At 40.6% G+C, this 26496-nt stretch overlaps 1 protein-coding gene across 1 annotated transcript in view; it reads right to left on the bottom strand.

The window, feature by feature from the left end:
* The window catches only part of LOC134533973 (N-alpha-acetyltransferase 15, NatA auxiliary subunit), a 133969-nt gene that overhangs the window by 39134 nt on the left and 68339 nt on the right, over nucleotides 1–26496 (bottom strand). The gene's annotated exons all lie outside the window — the stretch shown is intronic.

Below are 26496 nucleotides of genomic sequence, written 5' to 3'. Positions count from 1 at the left end.
CCCTGCGGTCACGTCCGACTAAGGCACGTTGCGCAACTGTGTGAGCCGCGCTGCCGTCAGTTTAGGCCGCGGAATGTATAACGAGCTGAAAGTAACAACGTATTAAGATGGCCGCCTGTTCGGGCACACGGGGTCCGGGCACACGGGGTCTTGAGAGCGCGGGGACGCTAAGGGCGACACTCGTCCGCGCGTCACACGCCTTTTCGCCTCTACGCGCCACGCATGGAACTGGCGTGCAGTCTTCGCGTCGGTGACGCGCTTCTAGCGTAACAATAAAATGTTTTAAAATGTTCATACCTAAAAATACCCGAAGAAGACACCCGTTTTAGCATTTTTAACTGTCAAAAATAATACATGTTGAAGCCGAAATCATGAGTCGAAACTTGTACCTACGGACAAGCGTGATGACTCTTATATGCTATTCGTAATCAGAGACTCCCGATAAGTCTTGAACGGTTTGTAAATAACACGTTAACACCCGGAGCTCTACACGCCTTCGTCCAGGGAATCCTCGCCGTGCAACGACCATTACTGTCTTGTGTTCGCCGTAGGCTAGCGCACGGTTCCTAGCTTTTAAAAAGTTAGCTGGCGCCCTTTCTGAGTGACCCCAACCACCCGTCAGCTTCACCCACTATCAGCCACCCCAGCCATCCCGTGACCCCTATGTTCCATCCCCACCAAGGCAGTAGTGGCAAGCTTTTTGAATAAACAAATTCCTAACTTTTTTTCAACCCCGAATTAACATCCATGGCATCGTTTAAGCACCATCACAGTCAAACACGGATGAGACTATTTTTTTTTTAAATATTCCTTTAATACCACAAACTTAAAATAATACTACAAAGCTTAAAATTTTGAAGTTTAACTTTTTTAAGGTGAAATTCCTTGACAGACGGCAGGGTTAAGTGGAGGCGATGATGACACCATCAAAGCGTAACGAAAGTTATAACGCTCACGGTGTTATGGTAAGTGCAATGGGAATTTAGGTTTCACATTGTAGGAATACAATTACTAGCCAAAAACAAAAATGGCGACAGCAGCAGCGCTCGATGGCATGTTTGCGCATACTTGCATACTTCCTCACTCGAATACCTGCAAACACTATTATACACTCGCCTGTAAGCTGATACATGTTTCAAACATTTTAATACCCTATAAATGTCCTATCCTTCTACCTGAGAAGTTTCACGTCTGCACGTGGCGGTTACGCACCAACCTTTTTTAAATTTCTTTCAAATGTGCTAACTTGCCATTGCATAGCCTCACTCATCCAGTGCACAAGCATACATGTACTACAAAAGCTTATACGCTTATTTTTCTAGGCAAAAACCACACTGTAAAGATCAACGTAATAAATGAATAAGTTAGGTACAGCAAACCTTGCAGTATTAGGGATTCCAAAACACGTCACTTTTATTTGCTCTCCCGGGACACCATTCCAGGACTTCGATTCTACATGTCTACACAAACTGCTCGTCAACTGGCGCGATGCTGATGCTGGAATCGCAATAGCATAACGTGATGGACTCGACGCGAATAAAACATTTTTTTTTCGAACCAATCACGTTCGATACAGCCATTACTTCAACGCGACAAAATCCACTGATGCGGCGTTACTGAAATGACAGCTAGAATTTTAAGGTTTTAATAACTAAATTCCTTGGTGAAATCTTTTAAAAATGTTCACGCACAACTATTTTATTTTTCTGGATGAATATTATAACTGAATTTTTTTTTTTTCAGAACACGTCGATTAAAACCAACCTTTATTTCAAAAAATCAGGTGGCGCAGTGTACGTAGTGCGAATGTAATGACAAGAAACATTTTACAGGTCTAGTTGTTCGTATGTGTATGAGCGGGGAAAATCCCCCCTCCCCTAAATTTCCAACATTGATTTAACAAAATTTAAGATTGGTTGGTATACGTTGTACAATAATTTTTTTTTCTAGATTGGTAGGTAGTGTTCCTATCAGTTGGTAGAGGGTAGCATAGGTCCTGCCCAACTCTCAAATGTTAAATGAGCCATTAGGTGTGGCAAAGAAACACAAAACGTATGTTTTATTTGGTTTCGTGTGGGTTAAAACGTTGATGAATTTTATTTGTGTGTTTGTGTGATATCGTAAAATATTCCTAAACGGCAGAAATGTTCTGGTAAACGACGGGAAGGTTATCTCGGAGACTTTAACATCTGTAGTTGTTCGTCTCGGTTGGCGACGCGGCGACCTCCGGAGGCGAGCAGAGGCGAGCAGAGGTAGGCAGAGGTAGGCAGAGGTAGGCAGAGGTAGGCTGAGACGGGCAAAGGCGGGAGATCATTTGCACACAAAGGGCAGAGCCGCGAGGGCTCAGCGCATTAGCCACGCCAGGCGCGGGCCTTGGACGCGACGGGGGGTTCCGGAAGAGGTGGTTCATCGGGCCAGATAAGCATCTTCCAGCCAAACGATGCGTTTCCGGATACACTCGTCACTTGTAATCGGAACACGCACGGAACTTAACCTCCCGCGAGCCAATCAGTGAGAAAATAATTATGTTTGTCTAACCTCTTTCTTTTATCGTCGAGATAAGAGAATAAAACACAACATAACAACAAAAAAAAAGGATATGGGGGAAAGAATCGGACAAAGTAAACTAGTCAGGAGTGTATCTGCTTTAGTGAGGCGACGCTCGCTGGTGCTTCCAGCGCGGTATCTGGCTCTGGACTGGCGCGCAAGTCTTCTCGTCGTGCATTGTAAAACGATGAAATTTGAGATGTAAATAAAACATTAAATGGCGTAGAAATTAAGATAACGGGGTAATGCAAGGATCTCGGGTGCTTTCAAGAATCTTTAACGGGCGTTCCATGTATAAAACGTTTTAGCCCTTTTAACTCTCCTGAATAGACAGTTTCAAAAATTAAATACAGAAAGATTTTCGTAAACAAAACACCACTGGGAAATCTTGAGCAGTTTTCAAATCGCGTGTCCAGGAAGGCGGGCCACTAGTTCCTTAAGCCTTTGCCTGAAAATATTTCCAGGAACCACGGAACGTTGAAATCATGACATGTAGAAAGTTGCGGAAGTACTCGTAATTATTATAACATGCGCGAATTTTTACACCCATTATATAACATCTGTTGAAATTTCCTAAATAGCACGTAAATAAAAGTAATGACGAGATGATGATGATGATGATGATGATGATGATGACGATGATGATGATGATGATTAAGATTATGGTCTGTGAGACTGAGTCATAAAAGAGGCAGTCTGGCTAGAGGTGTATCTATAGTGGTGAGATATTTATTTATTCTCCCGATTCTTATTTAGTTCTACAATAGTACGATTGGCATACACGCCTTATTTTCCACTAGGGTGCCGACCAGGTGCTCTGAGTCATGCCGAGGGGCTGAAACCACCAACCTTCAGTTCTGTGTGAGGCTTTAACTATAAACATAGGGGAAAACGTTACAGCTCAGTTAATTAAAAATTGGGAACATACTTTTGACAGTCAACAATGTTCCCGCAATCTTTAAAAATTTTAAAACTTAAAAACAAAGAGCCCTCTTTCATCTTTTTCAAATTACATGTTCCGATAAGTATTTTATTTTAACACCCGTATGACTGGCAGGCAAGGAGGCATTCTTAGCGACACTTCAAGCATTCAGATTAGCGGTAATGGACTGTGCCGTTCCGAAGTGGTGTGTTTGTTTTGGCACAGACGGAGAAGACAACACTTTATAAGTGTGTGGGTTCATCCTATTTTAGAAGAAGGAAAAAAAAACATCTGCTTGGAGAATTTTATTATTCGTTTCTTGAGGTATGAGGAAATGAAGGGAATTTTTTAAATTACTTTCTTACGTCTGTGCCCACATTTGTTAAACTCCTAGATAAGATAAAACTACAGATTCAACGAAAAGATACCAACTTGGGAACTAGAATTATTAGTAGATCCACATCTAAACTATTTCTTCTGAAAACATTTTCAGAAAGCAACACCCGGAGCCACCGGGGGCGAACTACAGCGCCCAGACGTTTGTCTTGGGCAGCGCCGAGTGCCAAACCAGTCGGAACACGACCTGACAGGACCGAGGACCCAGGACCCAGGTCCGTGGGCGGCTGCCCGGCCGTCGCGGCTACATCTGCGTCCGGCGACGCACGGCCGCGGAGAAAGCCGACGGTCCCGGGGGAGTTTTCACTGCCGTCCGCCGCCAACTCGTGACCGAGGGCTGTCTTGTCGCCTTCCCTCAGCTGTCAAACGGCGCGCAACCGATTGGCGCCAGTCGGAAAAGTTTTGTGTGGAAACAGCAGCTCAGCTCAGCTCAGCTCACCTTGAGCTCCTATTGAATTAGCCAAAGCCACGCTTCAGGTTCCAAAGTACAGTGTCGTACTGACGTACTTGCAAAACCTATTTAGCCCGAATGGGGAAACCCAGACGGAAACATGTTCAGAATACATGTAACCGGTTCTGAGGTAATCATATTCCAATAGAGTAGTTCAAAGAGCCGTGTACCCGCGGCGTAAGTTCCGTCGGTAGAATATGACCCAACAACAAGCTATCTGAGACTGGAAAGGTGCAGACCATGCCCTACCAGCTTCTAGCGTGCCTAAACTGGTATTTCCACGAGCAACATGGATAGGAAATACACGATTACACGAAAATGAATTCGCTGGCCTGTAATCAGCCACGATGAACGCCACTGAATTGGGTATGTCGTGTAAGGTTAGTGAAGTCGCCGGGATGTGACGAAGGCGTGACAGCAGAAATGCCAAGGTGAATGTAAAAAAGCAAGAAGACGGGGAAAATTGCATGTAACAAGCGGGCGTTATCCACAGACGTCGGTGGAACGCTACGCGACAGCATTCACTAGTAGTTTATATACATCATCCATGGCACCAAAATTGAATATTTACTTTAACTAAGACCAAGGTCCCGCGAAGCTTCATCTCATTATTGGGTCCTCTCCTTCCCTGACCTCTGCAGCCATGTTTACCCTCACTACCATTAACACTCCTCATCATGTAGGTAACCACATTCAGGGACTTAACTCCTCATTCGTAATGCACCACTCCACGCCACTGCCTCTTGTATGAAGTATACAACACATTTTTCCCCCACATAACACATTCGTGTTTTCCCTTGTAAAAAAAGCAAAACAAAACCTTTTATTTTATTCGAAGCAATTTTATTCATAAATCACTCCTGTCATAAATACTCTTAAAAAAATGCTATGTTTAAGTATCACCTTAATAAAAAAAATACGGGCCACTGGATGCCAAATGTTAACTGCCGGGACAATTCGTCAATGATTTTCCCAATTATAATTAGTAATTATATTAACGATGACCCTTATTCAGCGACCCAAGTTGTTACCACACGTTTACGACCATTTACAGAATGGTACGTTAAACTTTCGATTTGGGATACGTTATAACTAAATTGATATCAATGCGTTGTACAGTTCTTTGAAATTGATAGCGATGTATCGCTAATATCGTCGTCATTAATGTTAGTATTGCCAAAATCTCCATCGTAAAATAGGTACCACAAAACTCTACTTGTAAATATTGACTTAGCGAATAGTGACATTGCAAAACTGGCATTTGGTTAATATGGATATGGAAAATTAATTGAATATATCACTTACGCAAATATTAAGAATGCTCAATATGCATGTGCAATTAAAAAAATATCGACTTTGTTAACATCGCAAATACATCCATACATGCGGTAAATCTTCGCCTAAAATTCGCAATATTCGAAACATTTTTCCGTATAGCTTAACTATATACAATTTTAAATATTTAAAAAATTGTATAGTGGCCCTATTATTTGGAGAATACATTTCTGGAGACATCGGTCTGAAAAGGCTGTATCAGGCTAAGTCGTGGGCCCAATAGTAACGCTTGCCAAAAAAAGATGCGATGCTGGAGGCACAGACGTGCTGCGTGACGCACTTTTACAACTCCACGAAGCGCGTTTATTTTCACGGGAAAAAACATATATTCCTTTTCTCCAAGGACACCCGAACTTTCTCTCGGTCTCGTCGTCACTTCCGGCTGTCCATTAAGCAGGCCCTGTCCGCGCACGACCTAAGGGAACTAAAATGAGAGAGCTGAGCGGGAAATGGACGGGGAAACGTCGTAAATTAGCCAGGCACATCTTGGACCGTGTAATGGATACTGGAAGAGACACTCTGCAATCTAATAAAGACCGTCCCACAAAAAAAAAAGTAATAAAAAAGGTAAAAAAAAACTCTGAACGGACTTGAGAACAGTGAAAACCTCGAGAATCAAATCCGAAAAAAAAAAAAAAAAAACACATTAAATCTGTGCAAAATATGAGGTTACCTGCCTCAAAAACCACGGCTTTATAACTAGTGGAACTGTGACATCCACGCCTCTCAATGATTTATACTGATTTAAAAGTTATTTTACCGAAATCCCACTATTTGAGAAAAATAGTGAGTATTCGCCACTTGTAAATTACTATTAATAAGCTGCGCCCTCTCATCGTTAGATACCAAGGGTGACAATCACCCTATAAATCCCCCACCCCCTTTTCGCTCATGATTGATGACCACACTTCCGAGACTAAGGCTAAGTGTCATTTCCAGTCATTAACGCTGTTTCTTGACAATTCCCTTGACCTTGCAGAGCCACCCACCTCTCTCTTGCGTAGTATCTCAAAGAAACTTACAAACAACACGCCTGCCTTGGCCTAATTGAATAACTTAACTTAGTTGCATCTTGTATGTGTAATTCTGGAGCATGAGAACAAACCAAGTAATGAAGTGAACAGTCACCTCTTCCTATTCAACTCTCACGTTCATTCCCCAGCTATGTGCGTAAATTCCAGGGCACGTATCGTCGCAACACTGGAGGGAGAAATAAGAGTTTTACGGAAGCAGCAAAATTATTTTGTGGAAACCGTCTGCCAACTTCTTTACGGTCAGTTGCGCCATTAGAGTTCAGGCGTGATCTCGAGCCATGAGCTGGGTTGACCATAGACCACATTTTTAGTTGCACATTTGAGTTTTGAGCGCTGAGCGAAGATCATTGCGAACTTCGAAGATGTGAATCGAATCTCGGGTCGGTTCATGGACAATGATCTCATATCACCATTGCGCGAGCAGACATGCCCGGCCTTTTCAAGGACTTTATTCAGGTTCATTTAATCAGACGTAAACATCAGGTCATTTATAATACAAGTATCAAATATTTTACTTATTCTGGTGTTACATCTTCTCCAGCAAAATACGCATTATTTAAATCTTTAAAATGCTTGTTGTATTAGTTTAATTTTTAATATTTATTTCGTCAAGATTACTTTACAAATTAAAAAGCAGCATTTTTTTATAGTCGAAACCTATTCATATTTGCGACTGCTCCGTTTTGTATTAACTTAAAAATACCAGTATGAGTTTTCAGTTGTTATTAAGATTAAAAAGCTGAGGCAGCGACTAGAAGTGCTGCTATCTTGTGGCAATAACTTAAGTCATTTGTTCGCCGTGTAACAATCCATTATAGCGGCTTCATATCATATCCTGACATTTCTTCGAAACTGCTGCTGCCGGTTGACGCAGATTGGAAATGTATGAAGTTCGGTTCACGCGAACAAAGATAGTGTATTCCCAGTATGTGTTGGCGCAACGATTAGAGTAATGATAATTGGATCATTCTTGGGCTAAGATCATTGGATTGCAGATCGAAGAGCAGAGTGGTGCAACCAGCCATTAGTGGTGACCACTTGTGACCACGACGAAACACTTTTCCCAGTTAAGTTTAAGGTTTTTTTTTGTAATGAATACTACTGGGAAAGATAGTAAAGAATTCCACTATTAACTGGACTGGTCTAAAAGTTTACGTCCAGCCATTTTCTACTTATTGATGTTCCAATAAGCACACCTGGCAGCCGCGCTGTGACGACCTTGCTTTACGATAGGTTGCTGGAACCACGTAGAAGAAAGCTCGCCACAAGATAAAACAGATATTCCTGCGGCTGGTTGGCTGCAAAGCCACCAAATCATTAGCAAATATCATTCAAATGCTGAAAGGCCTTTTATTGGCTTCCGAGTACAAAATGTACTATTATAATTTTTTTCCTTGGAGAAACCTCTTGCTTTTTTTTTCTCGAGTAGTTTCCAGGGATACGGATGTCGGAAGGTGCTGGTTCGAGTCATGTCGTCGTCTTCATGGGTGACGGCAAGATACTTGAGCAGAAAGCTGTATTGGCTCTGATAAACTCCGTCGATTGCAGAACATTTCGACGTCGGCAGTGCTCGGGCGTAACTAAAATTAAAATTCACCCACGCTATAATATTCACATAATAATTTTTACAATCTTGTCGAGATGTTGATATTCAGTCACGGTATCATATTTCAGGGTCCAGAGTTCAATGTTGAGGTCGTCAACGTCACTGGAATCCAATATGGCGGACACCTGGCTCCGGGCACTGACCTGCACACTTGTATCATCCGCCAGACTCCCTTATTTTACACCACTACAGTTCTTTATGTGTAGTCGAAAAAAAAACTTGGTTTCGTAGACTTTCCCAGCCGTAAACTCACTTTAACTACAACAACGCACGCCGACTGATTGTGGTCGACATGCTCCACTTCCGACGTTGCACTGTCGCTGCTGCATTGCAGGACATTACGGTAAATTTATAAACTTTTCACAGAAGAACGCACCTCCTAAAAACGGATAGTTCTTCGCAGAACTACACTGGATTCCGACTTTCGAGTACTTTATTCTTTGTAGAGTGTTAAGGCAAGTGTGAGGAAGGAAAGTGTTTATCTTGCAGAATTAACAACTTTTTTGAAGTTTTCTTTAATACTCTAAGAGGAGAATAGTAATTTCATGTTAAAATGACGTAAACCAGTAAATTTATAAAGCTTGCTGAATATTTTATAACTAGTGTTCTTCGTAAATATAAGGTGATATTTTTTAAACGTAATTGACAGTTAAAAACGAGTTTTGTGGCATGACTGCCGAGCTTGTCCACAGAAATTACACGCGGTAAGTTATTTTACACTAGACTCTATTAATTGTTTTTTGTATACAGCCCACCGGGAAAATATAAAGTAAGATAATCTTTATGTAACATTTTTAACACATTGATTGTGCGCTAGCCGCAGTAATAAAAATGTGATTTGCACGTTGAATTAAGATGTACCTAATAATGATAAGATTTACCTAATAATGAGAACCTAAAAAGATGGACGACAGTTCCGATTTATGCATTCCCATGACGAATATAAAAAGTTTTAAAAGATTTTTTTTTACAACGGTTCTTACTTATTGACACTACGCGAATAGTACTTTCAAAAAATATACGTAATAAACCTGCAGTTCTGTAAGCAATTGGCTTTATAATTGAACGAAATTGAAACCACGCTGTTAAGAGTTCAGATTTATAATTTAAATTCCGTAATAATCAAATTAGTATGAAAGTAAGATACATACGCACAATATACCTGAGCATCCGCACGGCGAATTCATATTACATTGGTATTTTTGAAAACTGACAACAAAAAAAAAAAGACTGTAACATACTTTTGGCGTCTTATGTCTTACCATCTAGCAGTTAATTACCCCCTCCCAAATAATTTATGAATTTAAACCGAGACTCCGTTAATGAGCGCTATTCCGTCGGATGTGGAACACAGCTCTGACCACTTTAATAACTTGGCCGCTAATGTCTTCAGCGAGACAAAGAGAACAATTAAAAATAATATTCGTAGATGTACTACGCCTTGGATTAGGTACATTTGAGTCCATTATATTAATTGCACGCTGTATTACATAGTCAGATATTTAATTTTACGGTTAAATTTTAAACTACTTATTCGAGGTAAAGGACATTAAATATACTTTATTTCTAATTGAGAACTTACGACATGCGCAGTATAAATCCAGTGAAGTATCCCGTACACTAAAAAAAAAAAATAATTAATTTGTGTTATTTTGACAAAAATCAATACAAAATTGAGCAATTACACCACGATTAAATTATACGGAATTCAAATTTGTTTATTCTAGTTTATGAATTTACTAGCACTTTACTGTAGCGAGATTCATTGAAGCCGTCTACCCCACAGCTCCAGGCCAGCCTGAATAACCGATGTTAGAAGGTGGATGAGTGTGTGGCCCACAGTACTTGGATTGGGGGGGGGGGGGAAGATGGCTCAGCAATGACGGAATTAATACAGGGAATGAAACTAGAGCAACAAGAGAAATACCCTCCCACACAAGAGAGTCAATAGCAGAAAGTAATCTAACAGAGGACATGAGTACATTAGAAGACCGGCGAGTAACAACTTTCCACCTTCGTAAGTAATACTAACATAAAATCGCAGGTTTACTTTAAAAAAAAAAAGTTTGTAAGGAAACAGGTACAATTATTTTGCAGCCAACTGTACACGGCAAAAAAAAAACTGTTTAGTATCTGAAACATCCAAAAGAAATATGACTTGCACTTCATGACTTCCTCTGAACACAAAACACGTTATTTTGGCCTTGACTGAAACTAAACAGCATACTTCAAAAATTGGACACACCAAACTCTCTCCACCACCTATAACGATCTGCTCGTAATACCTGGGTTCGCGACGAAGTGGATATCTGCGAGTTATTCGTCTGTAATAAAAGAGCGGGCTCGGGCTCCAGAACAGCGGGGCGTAACAGCGACGGACAGGTCGCGGCGGGGGCTGGAGGGCGCCTGGTTGGTTGCCACACCCGCGGCGCGGCTCTGTCGCAACTCCGCTCTCGTTTCCAAACAGCCGGTTACACTCGGCCGGTCGCAGGGCTGACCTTTCGCCAATCGCGTGCTGACCGCCGGGCGACCCCCTCCCTTACCATTCCACAAGCCCGGCGGCGCACCGAACCCCTCCCCCCCACACAAACACCCTCCCCGGCCGGCACCGAGTCAGCGAAGTAGGACTTAAAAGGTGGGGTCTCAAAGCCATGCTCTTTTTTCCCCCTTCATTTTATCGTCATTGCTGTTAAGGGCTATTTATGCTAATTTAACTCCAAACCTCTCTTGCATTTGCTTCTCTGTCACTGATATTTTAAAAATATATTTACTTTGTGCGACAAATAATGTAAAACGTTGCGCAATCGATAACAATTACAAAAAAAAATTGCATTCATTATACAACCCCGTTGAAAATATTTGTGGCAGAAAATCAAATGCAAGAGAGATACAGTGATAGATTTATGGAAACAGCTTCTAACTATTAGTAATGACGAGAAAACGAAAAATTAAAATCAATATGGCGTGTGAGACCTCACCTTAACGTCTTGTCCACACAGAGGTCAATATGCTCATGCTATTAAGCACGAGGCTTGAAGCGATTCGATGACGATGTGAAATAATGTAAATGTGCCAAGAAAAAAAAAATCCGCCCGCTTACGGCGACGTCTGCCACGTCTCCATTGGCGAAAAATTCGGGCTTGACCTCGCTTGGAATCAAAGCCCGTGGATCGCACTGATGGAAGGTGAGTAATCAAACCACTCAAACACTGCCGTTCCTTTGTGCGGGCGACCCTTCAGGCGAACCACCGCTGCGAGTGTAAGTCAAGTAGAAGTTATTTCGCACATACTGTTTTAGGTAGATTCAAAAGAAATACTACATATTGTAGCCGTTACCTTGGTGCGACTTTCGGAAAAATGTTTATATAGTTTTTAGTTCCAAGGTCCGTAGACCTCAAAACCATCGTAAACTATATATATATATATACACACACATACACACACATCATAATTTTGGGGACACTATAACTATCGCAAATTTTCACAAATAACTTCAAAACTGATACATAAAATCTAGCAGTCGAAAATCTCGGCCGAGTTCGATAATGGACAATATCTGACCAAAGGGGTGTTTTTTTTTGAAAAAATCAGAAAAATCGCTGTAATTCCCATAATATGGAAAATATCACATCCGTTTGAACGTATTATAACTGCAAGGTGTTGAAAAAACAAGGGTCGGAGGGAAAAAATTCATAACTTCCTCCATAGGCAAAACATCGAATTTTTACAAATTACGTATTAATATTATTAATTTTTTTTATCAAAAACCTTTGTCTGAAATTTTTTTGATGAAACTAACTATTGCCGTAAAAACAGGGGTTGAAATAAAAAAGGACTTGTCAATTTACCGTTCGAAAATTTACCGCAGATCCGAAGCAATAAAACTTCACTACAAAAATATTTATTTCCAGTACTACATTCAGTGATATGGCTTGTCAAAATTATTCGCTTGTTAAACATGCAACATGGCTAAAAAGAGCTGTTGCGCAAACAGTGGGTTACGCTGTTGACAATATTAGAACTCTTACATCACACAGTATAACTCAAATCATCACTCGAGAAATGCGATGTCACCACTTTTATAGGAACTGCATTTCTTCCAACGAACAAATGTGTCTTGTATATTTGATATTATGCGCACAAGAAAAAAGTGGCCTTACACAATAACACAGCAATATATTTTTTTGTGTTTGGAAACAAAACCTAAATTACTCTAACAAAATGTAATACATCCACTTGTGCAAAACTATTGCCGTAATTAATTAACTGCTCTTTTCTAGCCGCACAATGCTTTGTGCGGCTAAAAGTGCTTCAAAATGTTTTCAACCGGGCCCTGCTGAACCGATCCACAAAAAAAATTTAAGCGATTTCATGGTCACTAGAATTTGTGCAATCATTTTTTTTTGTAGAGATAATATTGAAGGCAGTTTGTCTTGAAAACCTTAACAATCGTCGAGAGGCTTTCGAGACTGAAGGCTGCCTTCGAAGCTGACATGACGTATAATCCCCGGGTTATCAGCGGTAGCGTTTACTGAGGCGGTGAGAAGACACCTGGATTAACCTTTGGTAACTAAATCACCGAAGCAGAACATTGGGATGAAACGTTTTGAACAATTAAAAACATTAAATATAACAAACTTCTTCAAAATTTGCAATCGTCAAAAGTAAACAGTAGCAGTAACTTTCAAACAGAAAACAATGCCAGTTCTTTGATACATTTTTATCAAAAATTCTTTTAAATGTTACGTTGCTGTGATAAAACATAAAGACATTTATTTTTAAAATTCCATGATAATTACGTCACTTAAAAATTCTACTAATTGAATTACTTTTTTAAGTAATGCGCGAAGGTGCAAGCCTAATTCAGCTAACATAAGCACCTGAAAATAAACTCCTGAGAATCATTCGTGTCCAAGGCTTTATAAAATTTAACTTACACGCAACCTAGAATAATTCAAGTCGACGAGACATTAGACAGGTAGTTAAATATCTTTAAGGACAATATACAAGTTTCAAGGAAGAAACCGCTGGAACGGGCATAATTTAATGCTGTCTAGTGGATTTTTTTTTTCGCGAATAAAATCCTGGGACATTGCCCCAACAGTCCTGTGTTTCGCTCCAGAAGAATAAGATGTTGAAATGTATGATTAAGGATTGGGGGAGGAGTAAATGTTTTGTCGATGCCGAAGCTACCACCGGCATGTTGCAATGACAACAAAATAACACGGGAGCGTCCAGTGAGTGATGAGGACGGGACGGTCGCTTTCCCCCCCGGGGCGCGGTGGGGTATCGGCGATGCGCGCGGCGTGGACGCCGGGCGTCGCGCCGCATACGCGATGTCGCGGCTCCAGCGCAGCGGCCTGGTGATTTACTTTCTCCCGGCGCGCCACGCGTCCGCGGGCTTTCCCTTTCCCCCGCGCGCCGCGTCCAGCGCGCGACCGGAAGTCGGGACCTGGGCTAAGGGACACCAAGACCCCACACGCTGCTCTCTGAAGGCGGCCTCTGTGTGTGCAAGGACGGTGGACTGATCAGTCGGAACTGACGGACTCGCGGACTGATGGCTTCCCATAAATTCGGATACTGGGGTCGAGAGCCCTCATTCGGAACTGTCGTGTGTGTGCAAGGACGGTGGACCAGTCGGAACTGAGGGACTCACGAACTGATGGGTTCCTATTAAATAGGACACTGGACTCAGTTCGGACTGCCATGTGTGGGAACAGCGTCTCGCCAGTCCAAACTTGTCAGTCAAAACCATCAGTCCATCAGCTTTGAGTGTTGTTTCAGACATCTTTGTTTATACTCTCTGGTTACTTTGCAATTTTTTTTACTTCCTTTTTCTAACTAAAAGTGCAACTGCAAAAACCAAGTTTCTTCCATATTCTACGATGAGACGATAAAATCCACCACCAATCACAAAACTGACCGTGTGTTCGGAAAGCCTCAGTTCGGCCCAAACTGTCAGTTCGGGCTGAGCTGTCCGAACTGGAAGCTGGCCTTCACTGGCATTTTGCTCTTCGATCCGCGATCGTCTCAGATAGACTCCTCGATTATTCCTCTGAACGTCGTGCCAACACGTGCTGGGGCTACACGATCTTTACTCGCGTGAACCGAAGTTAGTTCCATTTTAAATCTGCGGCAACAGTGTCGAAGAAATGATAGGTACGTTTATATCAGTGGGTTGGAACCATTCTAAGTCGCCAAAATCGATTGTGCCAAGACAAGCAAATGACTGATGGGGTTCCCACAAGATAGCTGCTCGTATGGTCAGTGCCTCGTCTTTGTTGATATTTAATAACAATTGAAAAAAACACATGTCGTTACTGAAAAGCTGTTACAAAACAAACAGTCAAAACTATGACTAGGTTTTGATAAGAAAATGCAGCCTTTTTTTAAAAATGGAAGTAACTGTAATAAAATAAAGCCTTGTTAATGCATTGCACTAAAATAACGAGCATTCGAAACACTTGAAATATTTTTTCATGTGGGAAGTGGTCTGTAACGACAGAAATAGCATATTTCCATACATGTATTAAATATAATCTGAAATTACGTGAATCTTTCTCTAATATTTATGTCTGATTACAACAACAACCTGCAGGCGATCCGGGATCACCTTCATGGACCTCCGGGTCGGTCTGTTCATCTCCAAGTTCCCGATGATGATCGTCCGGCGCTCAAAACGTCAAAGAGTGCAACAGAAAACGAGGTCGAGCCATGATCAAACCGGTTTATGAAACTCTAATGGTGCAACGGTGGCCGAGATGGCCTACTGGCCGGATCACTACCCTTTTCCACCCCTCCCCCAACCCTGGTTACATTAACCGGGTCGAACTAAAATGGTTTTCGAAGGCGGGCAAAGCGACGGACGTTTTCCACGGGACGGTGGGTTTTCTAGAAGTACTCTCGTCTCACCTTGCCGATTATATCCGTCGAAAGTCGCGTTCTCATCACATCATCCCTCGCCGACGTCGACGAGACAAGACGAGTTTTCATTAATAAATTCATTGTCTATCTCCCCCATCACGTCCGAAGGAACACGCACACCCGCGAAAAAATAAACCACGTACGAGAATGTTTTAGCAAAATAAATGACGCGCGCATCCATATCCCTCACACGTTCGCTCACGGAGCCTTTCATTGCGCTGACCAGACACACCACCAACTTATAAAAAAAATTGTCATTACATAGGTCTATCACAAAACGGTGTCGGAATGATCACGAAGTCAAGACTTGACAAAAAAAAATGTCAAGACTCTTGAGAGAGTGGGCTAGAAGAGAACGAATTCATAACGAATGTCTCTTCTATTAGAAATCTCACTCAGCCAAACTGGATTCGACCTTTCGAGTTTTAAATATTATTAATGATGGCCTCGCAGCGCAAGTGAAAGGACACACAAATGTTTCTATTAGTAGCCTGCTGACAAAAACCTAAAGGAAAATTGTCAAACGTTCATTACTTTGGATAAAAATAGGTTTGACATGGCTTGGCAGTTTGCAAGAGACCGAGTAACACTGAGTTACCTGATGCTTCAAAATCCTCAACAGTCAATTAAAAGAGTAAAAATAAATAAATAAATAAATAAAATAAAAAATTATTCCACTCACACATTAAGCTCTATCCAATCTCGTACTCTATTACAAATCATATTGAATAAAATACGCTTTTAACTTTTCCACGATAAAATAACCTCCTCTGCAAATTACCAGCGTAATTGTGCATTAAATTCTTCATTACGTCTTTGGTCGGACGAAGAAGAAAACCGAGAAATTACAAGAAGCTAATTCGAAACCTTGTAGCTGCCCACGAAAAGTCGACTGTGGCCGCAAATTGCAGGATCATAATAATCCGGAAATCAAGTTAAATACCACGTGGAAATTTTTTACTAAACTGGATTCGACGTGATTTCTTCGGTTATCAACTTCAGTGTCTGCTTCACAATAACAGATCTCTTCAAACTGGGACTTGAGTTACAATGTTAATAAATAAGCTGAGGTGATAGTACAATTTATATCAAAAGCAGGTCTTCATCACGTAGGCAGTTGCATTCCAACAAATCGAGACACGTATAAACTCTTGTGAACCACCTCTCCTAGCAGGGAAAAAGTGCAGTTTAAGTTGACTTTTATGTACAACTTTCGACAGAAAATACTTTTAGAATTCGATTCCCAAACGCTCAAGGTTAGCTACCGAGCAGGTAGCATATCACAACAGCGCGACGGGTGCGATGCGACGGACGCGACAAAAAGTTTTTTTTATTATTCCCGTCGCGTCGCGGGCACGATTACTGAAGTGGGCATGAACATTGGTGCTCGAATGCTGCTTGGAGTGGCAGACTGGTAACAAATTATCATTCGTGAATTTTTGAGTTTTTCTTTATTAATTCATTTTGGAAATCTAAATACGTTCACGACAATTTATTGACAGTTTTATCACATTTATATAGATATACGCAGAGTGGCGGACGCAATTATGAAAATAATGGCAAAATGTCAGTGAAGATAGCATGTTACAGCTTGAGAAGCCACATCACCTATGGTTACTACTTTAGGCCCATATATCAGTGTGTTAGTGTCAATAGTAAGGCAAGATTTTTTGAATACACGTATTCAAATTTTAAATTTTGTTATACCGTTCTCAAAATTCCTCTCCCCTCCCTAATGATTCCTGTATCTGCCACTGGACTGGACATATGCCATTACTGTAAATCACTGCATGTCATAGAGAAACGACATGAACTGATAAGAAATATGGTCATACAAACACACACAAAAAGCCAAAACAGCCTATGTCAAATTTTAAATGAATACAAAGCACAGATAATTCCGTGGATGAATTAAAAAAAAAAACACCAAGGCAAAGGCATACATAATGAGCTGACAACGAAGAGACATTTGCAACAGAAAAAAAACAACAACATAGCGATAAACAGATGAACGTAACGATGATAAACAAATAATCTGTGCAACACAACGTTAACGGGACAGACGAACACAATAGGCTTCCTGGAACAAATGAGTTGTGACGTTTCGGGAACTGACTGTTTCAGTCGTAAGGCATAAACAGACTCGAAATCGGCTGATTTTGGCTTGTTGTTGTTGTTGTTGTTGTTGTTGTTGTTGTTGTTGTGTGTGTGTTCTTGTTTTGTTTAAGACATACAGTGAAAACCAGCAATGGCACATGTATATAAAAAAGTTTTAAATCAATCTTCCCTTTGTAAGAACCATCCAAAAAAAGTATCACATTTGTCATTCCCAATCAATGACTTCAATACTAAAAGTGAATGACATCACAGGGGAAACTATTATTGGCAGCCAATAACTATTTACCTCAGGCATTCAACTGAATTATATGCAATGCTTTAACGAAGCAAAATTGTTAAATTAGACAATGAAAAAAAAAAGCTGTTGAAACTAATATGGCGTCATTCTGTTTCTATATCTCCCTCTTAAACAAGCTTGTAAAAATTTGATGGTTATCGTACATGGGTCACGTTTGTAATGGCAAAGAGCTCAGTTAAAAAAAAAGCATCATGTTCACAATAATGCGATATTTTCTGTGGGTAACCACACAAATCTGTAGAAAAACAATTTCCTCCGACTTTCCATGACCACAATTACAAATTCCCTTGCGAACTGTTGAAAACAATTTATCTATTTTGCAATATCTGGAATATATATACACACACACACATATTCCAGCTTCCACGGTTCCTATTACATGCGCAATTTTAGCGTGTGTATGACTATGCACCATCTGATAAAAAATTCTTTTTAAGTCTGGGTGATGGCAAATTTCCCCCCCCCCCCCTCAAATTACCGTCACCGAGACATGTCCACGACTGTTCCGGGTGATGAAGTAATACCCCCGAACACCCGCGTCACGGATGGCAGTGAACTTGGGGAGGCTTCCTCCCTGGAGTAGACGGGAAACACTCGGGGGAGCCTGATCTCCCGCCGCGTCGCGCGCGTCGCCCGTCCGACGCGACGGCTGCAAGGCCGCCTGCGCCCGGGGAACTGGTTCCTCCCGCTCGCTTCACTCGCTTCACGGACCCGAATGCCGCGGGGTTTATGCAACACCCCGCTCCCGACTCCCGGGCACGGAATACCACTCGCGCGTATTTATAACTCCGCCACATTTCCATTCCCACACACACTGACACAAACGAGAATGTTTCTTTTTCGTAAGTAGTAGGTATACTTTGGCCGAGCCCGGCACAAACTGCAGGCAATTGAGGTGAACAGGATCAATTACCGGCCGACATCTTGTATTTGGGTGAACTCTGACCTTCAAAAATTGTTTGTTTTTCTACCTCAAAAAAAATTCTTGTCTTGAGGGAAGATCCCGCCAAACAAAGAATCCTTAAATGGCTAGCACAACGGCTAACTTAACCTTATAAAAAATTATAATAAAAACTAAAAATATATTTAAATATTCGTAAAAACAATAAACAAAAAAACTACATCTTTGGTTTTAGGTGTCCTCAGGTCGATTACAGATGGATGGACTTACAAAATATTTGACACAGCAGTATTCCACAAACCATGACACATCAGACTAACGTACACCATTACTACGAAAGCATAAATATTACTCCCACCAATATCACGTCAAAGCAAATAAAATATATAAAATGTATTTAAAAACATAATTTACTGCATATATTTTACTCTACTACAATATTTACACACATGTCAATTATTTTTGTCATGCAACAATTTTTGATTTCTGCATCCGCTACCAACGAATTAAACCGAAATAGGAAGCCCTACCATTTGACATAGCACCGTCCTTTCTTCGACGTAGAAGCCGGCGCGAATAGGCATGCGATCCAAATTTTTGTATATACTTTCGTTATGATTCACATACAAGGGTAAAATGGAAAAGTTTGGGACTCCAATTCACATTGAAAACTTCATCGAAAACATCTTTGAGAAAGTCACCATCTCTTACATCAAAAGACATATTTTGAAGCCAACTCTCATGTAGACTATTCATTCAGTGAGCAGAGCCTATCTGTTCTTAGCTGTAATCGATCCAAATGACTGAGTGTCCACTCGCTACCTTTTCCCTGGTTTTCTTCCCATTCTAAACAGATGCCCGACATACTCTTCTCCAACAATCGAAACTTAAAGGACACAGTATTCGTCATCTCGAATGCTCTTTTGCAAGTCACTTCTTGACGAATTTCAGGTTTTCCGCAGGTTTACCTCAAAGAACGATCATTTTCTAATACCTTAGTTCATAAATTTGGAAAAACAAAAAAATTAAATAAAACTACATATCATTCCCCTCCCCCCAAGAGGTTCAAGTAATAACGTATTTTCGGACTCCCACAGAATGTAGATTCTACTAGGGACAAAAAAAAATTTTTATTGGGTCTCCACGCACCGAGAACAACTGTACAAGCAGAAATATGCGCGAGGTATATCATACAAAACGCTGATAGACACATTAAGTTCCTGACGTGTCATTAAGTTTCTTTGTTTCAGTGATGAATAAATAAAAATTCGTAATTCCATGACTGGACATCTAAATCGGCAAAATTAAATTACGGAAAATCCTTAAAACTTGACAGCAATGTTATAAGAACAAACCTAGCCTTTATAGTTTTTTTTTTCACATATGATGCCTTTGAGAATTGTGAATAAGTGTCCACCCAAGACGCCCAGCGAGGACCAGTCTTAGTTGGGACCTGCGGGTTGTTTACGAACACTCGCAGAGACATGCGGCATTTCCCACGTTCTACCGAAAACACGTACCGCATACCAACATGCGGAGTGTTTCGTTACGATCCGCGAGACTTGTGAGCCACGGTATAGGTAAGTGACGTCAGGGGTAAGCAAGCATACCTGTATATTGCCACGGTAAACCCTGAAACCATAAATAAAAATACTACGATAACTCAACATACCCACCTGTGGTAAAAGAAAAACGTGCCATTAATATTTCACTAGATTTAATACTTACTGTAGTTAAATGGTATCGCTAATCTCTTAACTTGTTTCACACAACCAACCAATACACAAGTGGTAGGTATAACACGTGCGATGAATTCTGTCCGTCAGAAATGTATGTTCATACTCATACATGCCGTCAAGAGCATCCATCATCAATGGTCGCAGTTTAACGAAAGAATGTTGTGCTCATAGTCACGCAGCTTCTTCCCGCGGGAAATCTCCACGTACCCATGTTTACCGTGTCTTGTATCGCAGTGTGTGTGATCATGATCAGCCCGCTCTGGCGACGCGACGCAGCTCCGTCAGCACGGGCGCGTGCAGGTGTTCTCGCACCCCGTGCCTAGGCACGTGCCGACCAAGGACACTCTGCAGTCGCGCTTTCCTCAGCGAGTGGGGGCGGACAACACTACTTGACACATCGTGGGCTCCACCGTTGCGAATATGACTGATGTCAGATTGCTTCCGTTGCGGACATTCTAGGTGATCACAGCAGATGTAAAAACCAGCAGTTAACGGTTAAGGGGGGGGGGGGGGAGACACAATTAGCATCACGCAAAGAGAACTGTTAATTTCCAGTCGTATACAAAAAACACCTCTTGTTGAAATGCATGCGCCATGAATGCTGCGTGTTTAGAGAACTATTGTCTATTTCATAAAAATGTACATGGTAAATGGTCCCGGGGTACAGAAACGAGAACGCTACTCACATAGCTACGAATGAAAACACTACTTATCTACCAGAAATTTAATTTTTTGCAAATGAGTAAGGAAACACAGACCAAGCGGATTTCTTCCTTTGGCTCGAAAGGTCGATCTGGCAGCGAAACTGTAGAATCGCGGGACTACACAAAGCAAGGGCGTCGCCAGCCGTTGGACTAGAAGGGGGGGGGGGGGGTGCAAGTGTGGGAAAAGTATGTATTTTTTTTTGCATTTGGCTACATTTTTTTGAATCTCTAGGGCTCTAAGGGGGGCATCTGCCCCCCCCCCCCCCTGGTGACGCCCTTGACACGAAGCAGTGATCAAACTACCGTTTAAACGTTTGCTGTCTGCCAATGAGTCGAAAAAGGAAAGGAACGTTTTCAAGATTCCCTCGATTTCGACACGAAGAACCTTTCCCCGATGTTATTTCGTGTTAGTGAACCACCAGCACACCGAATAATTCAAAATACACTTTCTTGATAATGCTCCAAGCACAATAACAAGTAGGCAGCACTCAAGACCTACATACACAACATGTTTTGTCTTTTGCAGTTAAAAAAAAAATCATTTTAGTAATATTTACAGCTAAGGTTCGTGAGGTGTTACTTTCGTAATAATATATTCTCGGTTAAAATACATAATAATCGATGAAGCTCAGTGACTTTGTAGATGTAGGTTCCGCTTAATAGAACAAATTAAAATAACCCTGTATCCGCAATGAATGACCGTAATCGACAGCAATCTTTAAACCAAACTGAAATGTTCTTTTGTGGTAACGCAAAATATTTGTGTTACTACATTTTCTAACCAAATATTTTGTGATGACGACAAAATAATTTTGTACGCTCAAAACAACCAGTTATTAGTTACAAAATAATCTTGCTTCAATAATAAGATAGGAGGATATTAAATATTTTTTTGTTCACGCAGTGGTGTGACAAAACATTTCAGACGCGGCCTCAAAACTGTGAAGGTCATATTCATATTCATTTTCTTCGCGCGCCACGGTTTCTCTTGATGCTGCTTGAATCTACTCTGAAGTGAAAGCTCGATTGAAGGAAGATAGCATTTTAAACGTCGGGCGAAGACAGGTGCGCACACACAATCACACGACACAGCGCCACAAAGGCATTTACGCCACAGAAGCAACCCCGCGAGACAAGGCGCGCAAAACTAAGGGTACATTTCCTTTAACTACAATAACCTAGTTAAAGAGAAATATCAGCCACGTGTATTAGGTTTACAAAGCATGTTAAAAACTCGGCAGCGGAGACTTTATTTTAAAACTATTTTCAGCACACATAAAAAGCGAGGTTAACCATTCAAAAAAAAATAATTGCAGTATAATCATGATTATTTTTTATCAACGGAAAAGTACGATCGATGTTTTACAAATTGCCGGACGACCTCGTTGCGCTGCAGTCGTAAGGTCGAGCGCGCGTGCGACACGGGAGGGTAGGTCGACCCTATCACTGCGCCTCGAAGGGTGTGTTTGTGCGTGTTTCCCCACCGTCGCGCCGCCGGTTACGAGCGCTCCACCGCGTTGCCCCACCGCGGAATTCTTGACACGCACTGGAAAACACGACGTCGGAGGACGGAGGATGAGAAGGGGTGGGGGAGGAAAGGAGGAGAAACGGGAAGAGGCATCGGGCTGGCTGGCTGGCTGGTGGCAGCGATGCGCTTGTCGCCGTCAACAACCACAGCAATGCAGACACCTGAACACTGTTGCTCCAAACATAGTGCACACGAGTCCCGTCTCTTCAACAAGAGTGTGAATACATTCTTATTCCATCCAGTATGCAAAAATATAGTGAACAACACACACGGTAAACGATTATGAGATTATCATTACTAATGGTAAATACAGTTTTGAATTAGAATTAATTAAATTATTGATATACGTATGCCCTGAAATGGGCTAGAAATAAAATGTGCGACAAGGGGAAGGGGAAGGGGGAGGGGTTTAATATGTTCGACATAAAAATTTTGATTTTTTTAGTTCACCCCACACAGAAACATAAATCTAGATAGAAGATTTTCGCGGCTAGTCACTAAATACTTCTCGGCTTCTGTGTTCAAGACTGTGCAAATGATGGTGTGCCCTTCAACGATATACAGACGTCAGAAGTCAAGAAGCAATTAATTTTTGTTTGTTTGTTTACAATGGCCATGTGCAAAGGTTTTCTTTTGTGCTCGTTTCTGCTGGCTCAGTTAATTCGTTCATACTATGTATGCATGTATTATCTTTGAAAGATTTGTGCAATGGGAGTGCATGACTTGATGTAAGCTTTTGGACATACGCCATTGCTTAGCAATGGCGTATGTCCAAAAGCTTACATCAAGTCATGTATGCATGTGTCTGTGCTGTCTTCACCAAGAACAGTATAGCTTGCCTGTATGTCCCTTTTTTCACAATAGTTTAGTCTTTTTTTTTTATTCGTATCCGTATTGGTTCAGACATATTACACTTCCTGAAATATCTGTATGTTTTACGTATGTATAGTCGTTTCACTGGCTAACAATTCTCTGTTGGTCATCTATACAAAATTACATCGGTCTATCACATTCACCAACGAGTCATTCATTAACTCCCATCGTTTATTTTTTATGGTTACTCTCTCTATTTTGTGCGTGATAAAAAATGCTTTAAAAAAATATTATCTGCTGCCAGGTTTTTTAACTTGCTACTCTCCATTCTTCTGATCCAGTGTGCCTTGCACTTTACCATTCTGCTACAGATACCGACAGTCGTGAAGAATGGGTATTCACAGGTGTTTCTGAATTTTTTTTTTTTAAAGTAGCGATTATTTTTTGCTATGGCCATTAAAGTGTTACGGAGTCCTTCACCGACCAAGCCGTTTAATGTAGCTACCGAACAATGAACACTCGGTGCGCAACTTTTACGCCATCTTCCTCCTCAGCTCGTGATACGCCCGACATAGCGCGTTCTCCAGGGTCGCCCGAGCCGAACAAAAATGCGCGTGTCCGAGTTCCACGCGACGTCCCAGTTCCTCCACGATTACATCACGCACGTGCTGTATAATCAGTCTTCTCCGACGTGACCACCACTCGCAGTGCTACCAACGTTCCGGCACATCCATCAGGAATCATATTTATGCATTTAAAAAAAGTTAAAGCCTAAATTTAATGTAAATTTCTATATAATCTGCAAAATTATTAGCACGTTCATACAGTAATCAACTATTTTATCCATTAAATAGTTACACCGATGTAAAAACAATTGATAACAAACACATTTTTTTTTAACAATTTATGTTTATGTTAAGTACTTTAACAACGGTCTGCCTTTGAATAATCATTTGATATGCATGGATTGTGTAATCTCTTTGAGGGCAAAATTAGTTTGACAGTATACCTTTATAAACTCAAAATGATTTTACCAAACTGTATTTTACTGAAAGTATTGTGCAGTATACGCAGCCAACATACAACCAACAATATGCGCGAGATTTATCGTACGAAACGAAGGAGTAAAACAAAGAGTGATAACTATAGAGTTATAAAACTAGTGGGATAGATGTGCGTATACATATATATACACACATATATAGATATACATATATATACATAGAAAGAAGAGAGAGAGAGAAAGAGAGAGAGAGAGAGAGAGAAGTGTGTAGTGTTAGTGCCATGGTCCTTGAATAGATGTTCCTACTATTAACCACGTCACTGGCTCTTCAAACAAGATTCATTAACACAATTAGACCCCCCACCTCCACCCAGCAATAGCATAAATGCCGTGTCTTTACTTATGTATTCTGAACACCTTCATCTCTCCTTGCATCAATATTTAAATGACCGTTACGAAATAAAAAAAAATAACCACTTGCAAGGCATTTGCATTTAAAGTCTATCGTTATTTTAAGCGACCTTCCGTCGTGAAGGTCGTTTAGGCCTTACCTCTAGACCACAAGGTTTAGTTTGGAATTAAGTGTTCCTCCTCTCGATTAGCCAACCAGTATACACTAAATAACACTCTTCCCGGGGCTAAAAGATAAGCCGAACCCTTATTTTCATTATGTGCTAATGTACTAATAAAAATAATCGTGTATTCTTCCAATCCACAAATACACAACTTCCCGTTCCTCTCCTATGGCGATAAGTTTGTAGTGGGACACAAAAAGAACTTAAACGTCAACAGATTATTTCAACAACTTGAACTTACAAAGAACCTAAATGTTCTATGTTGTGTTACACTAGATAAAAAAATACAACACTGAATAGCTATAGAAAAATGTTGCATGAGCGTTCCAAGGTGTTATAAATAATAATATTAATTACTATAATAATATTCTAGTCTGGTTAGGAAAATATTACTATTCTAGTTCACAAACTGGCTGGTCTAAGTTAATTCCGTGAGTCTACCAATTTAAGAAGATCCTTTCCTCGAACAAATTTAGCCTAACCCTTGGCGTTCCTAGGGTGTATGTGTGTGTGTGTGTGTGTGTGTGTGCGCGCGCGTGTGTATGTATATGTATATGTATATATATATATATATATATATATATATATATATATATATATATATATATATAAAGTAACATTATTATTCAGGGCGTGAAAGAATTTGTGCGGAGACGAGTTTAAAAACGTGTTACAATGAACTATTATAATAGCTGCATTTGAACCTTTGAAAATAATGAGTATAGCCTACGACTACTTTCGTAAACGTTTTGGGAAGTCCAGGCATTGTTTGATTTGTAATGCTTGTATAAGGTGAATCATCACTACTGAGAACTACATCTATTCGAAGTGTGTTTGGCTACTGTAGCAAGGACAAGTGAATCATGATTGGTTTGAAATAAATGTTTTTCCCAAATAAGAGAGCTCAAATTTTTTTTGACGAGTAATATTTGAGCTCTCGGTATACAGCATTTGGTGGGAGTAATTTAGTGAATGCAACGGGAAGTCAAGGAACAGAAAATGAATAACAACCACGTTGTTGCCATGCCAAATGGCACGAACCAAAGTTCACAAAGACAAAGGGAAACTTGATAGTATTAACTTTTTAAAGAATTTGATTTCTGTGGGCAGTATTTTAATAAAATTACTTGTTGAAAATCATGTCCAAAACCAGGATTCAGAATTTTTAAAAGTATTTTTCGCTTTTTATCGGAGCCGTTTCATTATATAGTTCAAAATTTAACTTTGCAAATTTTGTGAGTCTACAGTCAACATAGCTGCTCCGGCAGCGAATTCAGCGGCGGGTTGGAAAACTATGTGTAATTAGCGTAAAGAAATTCAGTCGAAAACAAAAACACATTTTGCGTGTATTTATCACGCTCAGCATTATTTTTAAAGAATTCTACTTTAAATTTCGTGTCCGAAGCCCGGGTTTCGTATTATAAGTAGTGTATTTGCAACATGTCTACACGTGAATTTGATCGTTACCGATCACATCTCTGGCTAGTACTAAAAGACTCGCTCACGATTTTTGTTTGTAGAAGCACAGAACTAATTAGGTTAATTTCACAAATTTATGACAACACAGTACAACCAATGATTGTAAATTTTAAAGAATTAATC

The sequence above is a fragment of the Bacillus rossius genome, chromosome 7 (genome assembly GCF_032445375.1).
Source record: "Bacillus rossius redtenbacheri isolate Brsri chromosome 7, Brsri_v3, whole genome shotgun sequence".
Taxonomy (NCBI): domain Eukaryota; kingdom Metazoa; phylum Arthropoda; class Insecta; order Phasmatodea; family Bacillidae; genus Bacillus; species Bacillus rossius.
This window is presented reverse-complemented; position numbering and strand designations above follow the sequence as displayed.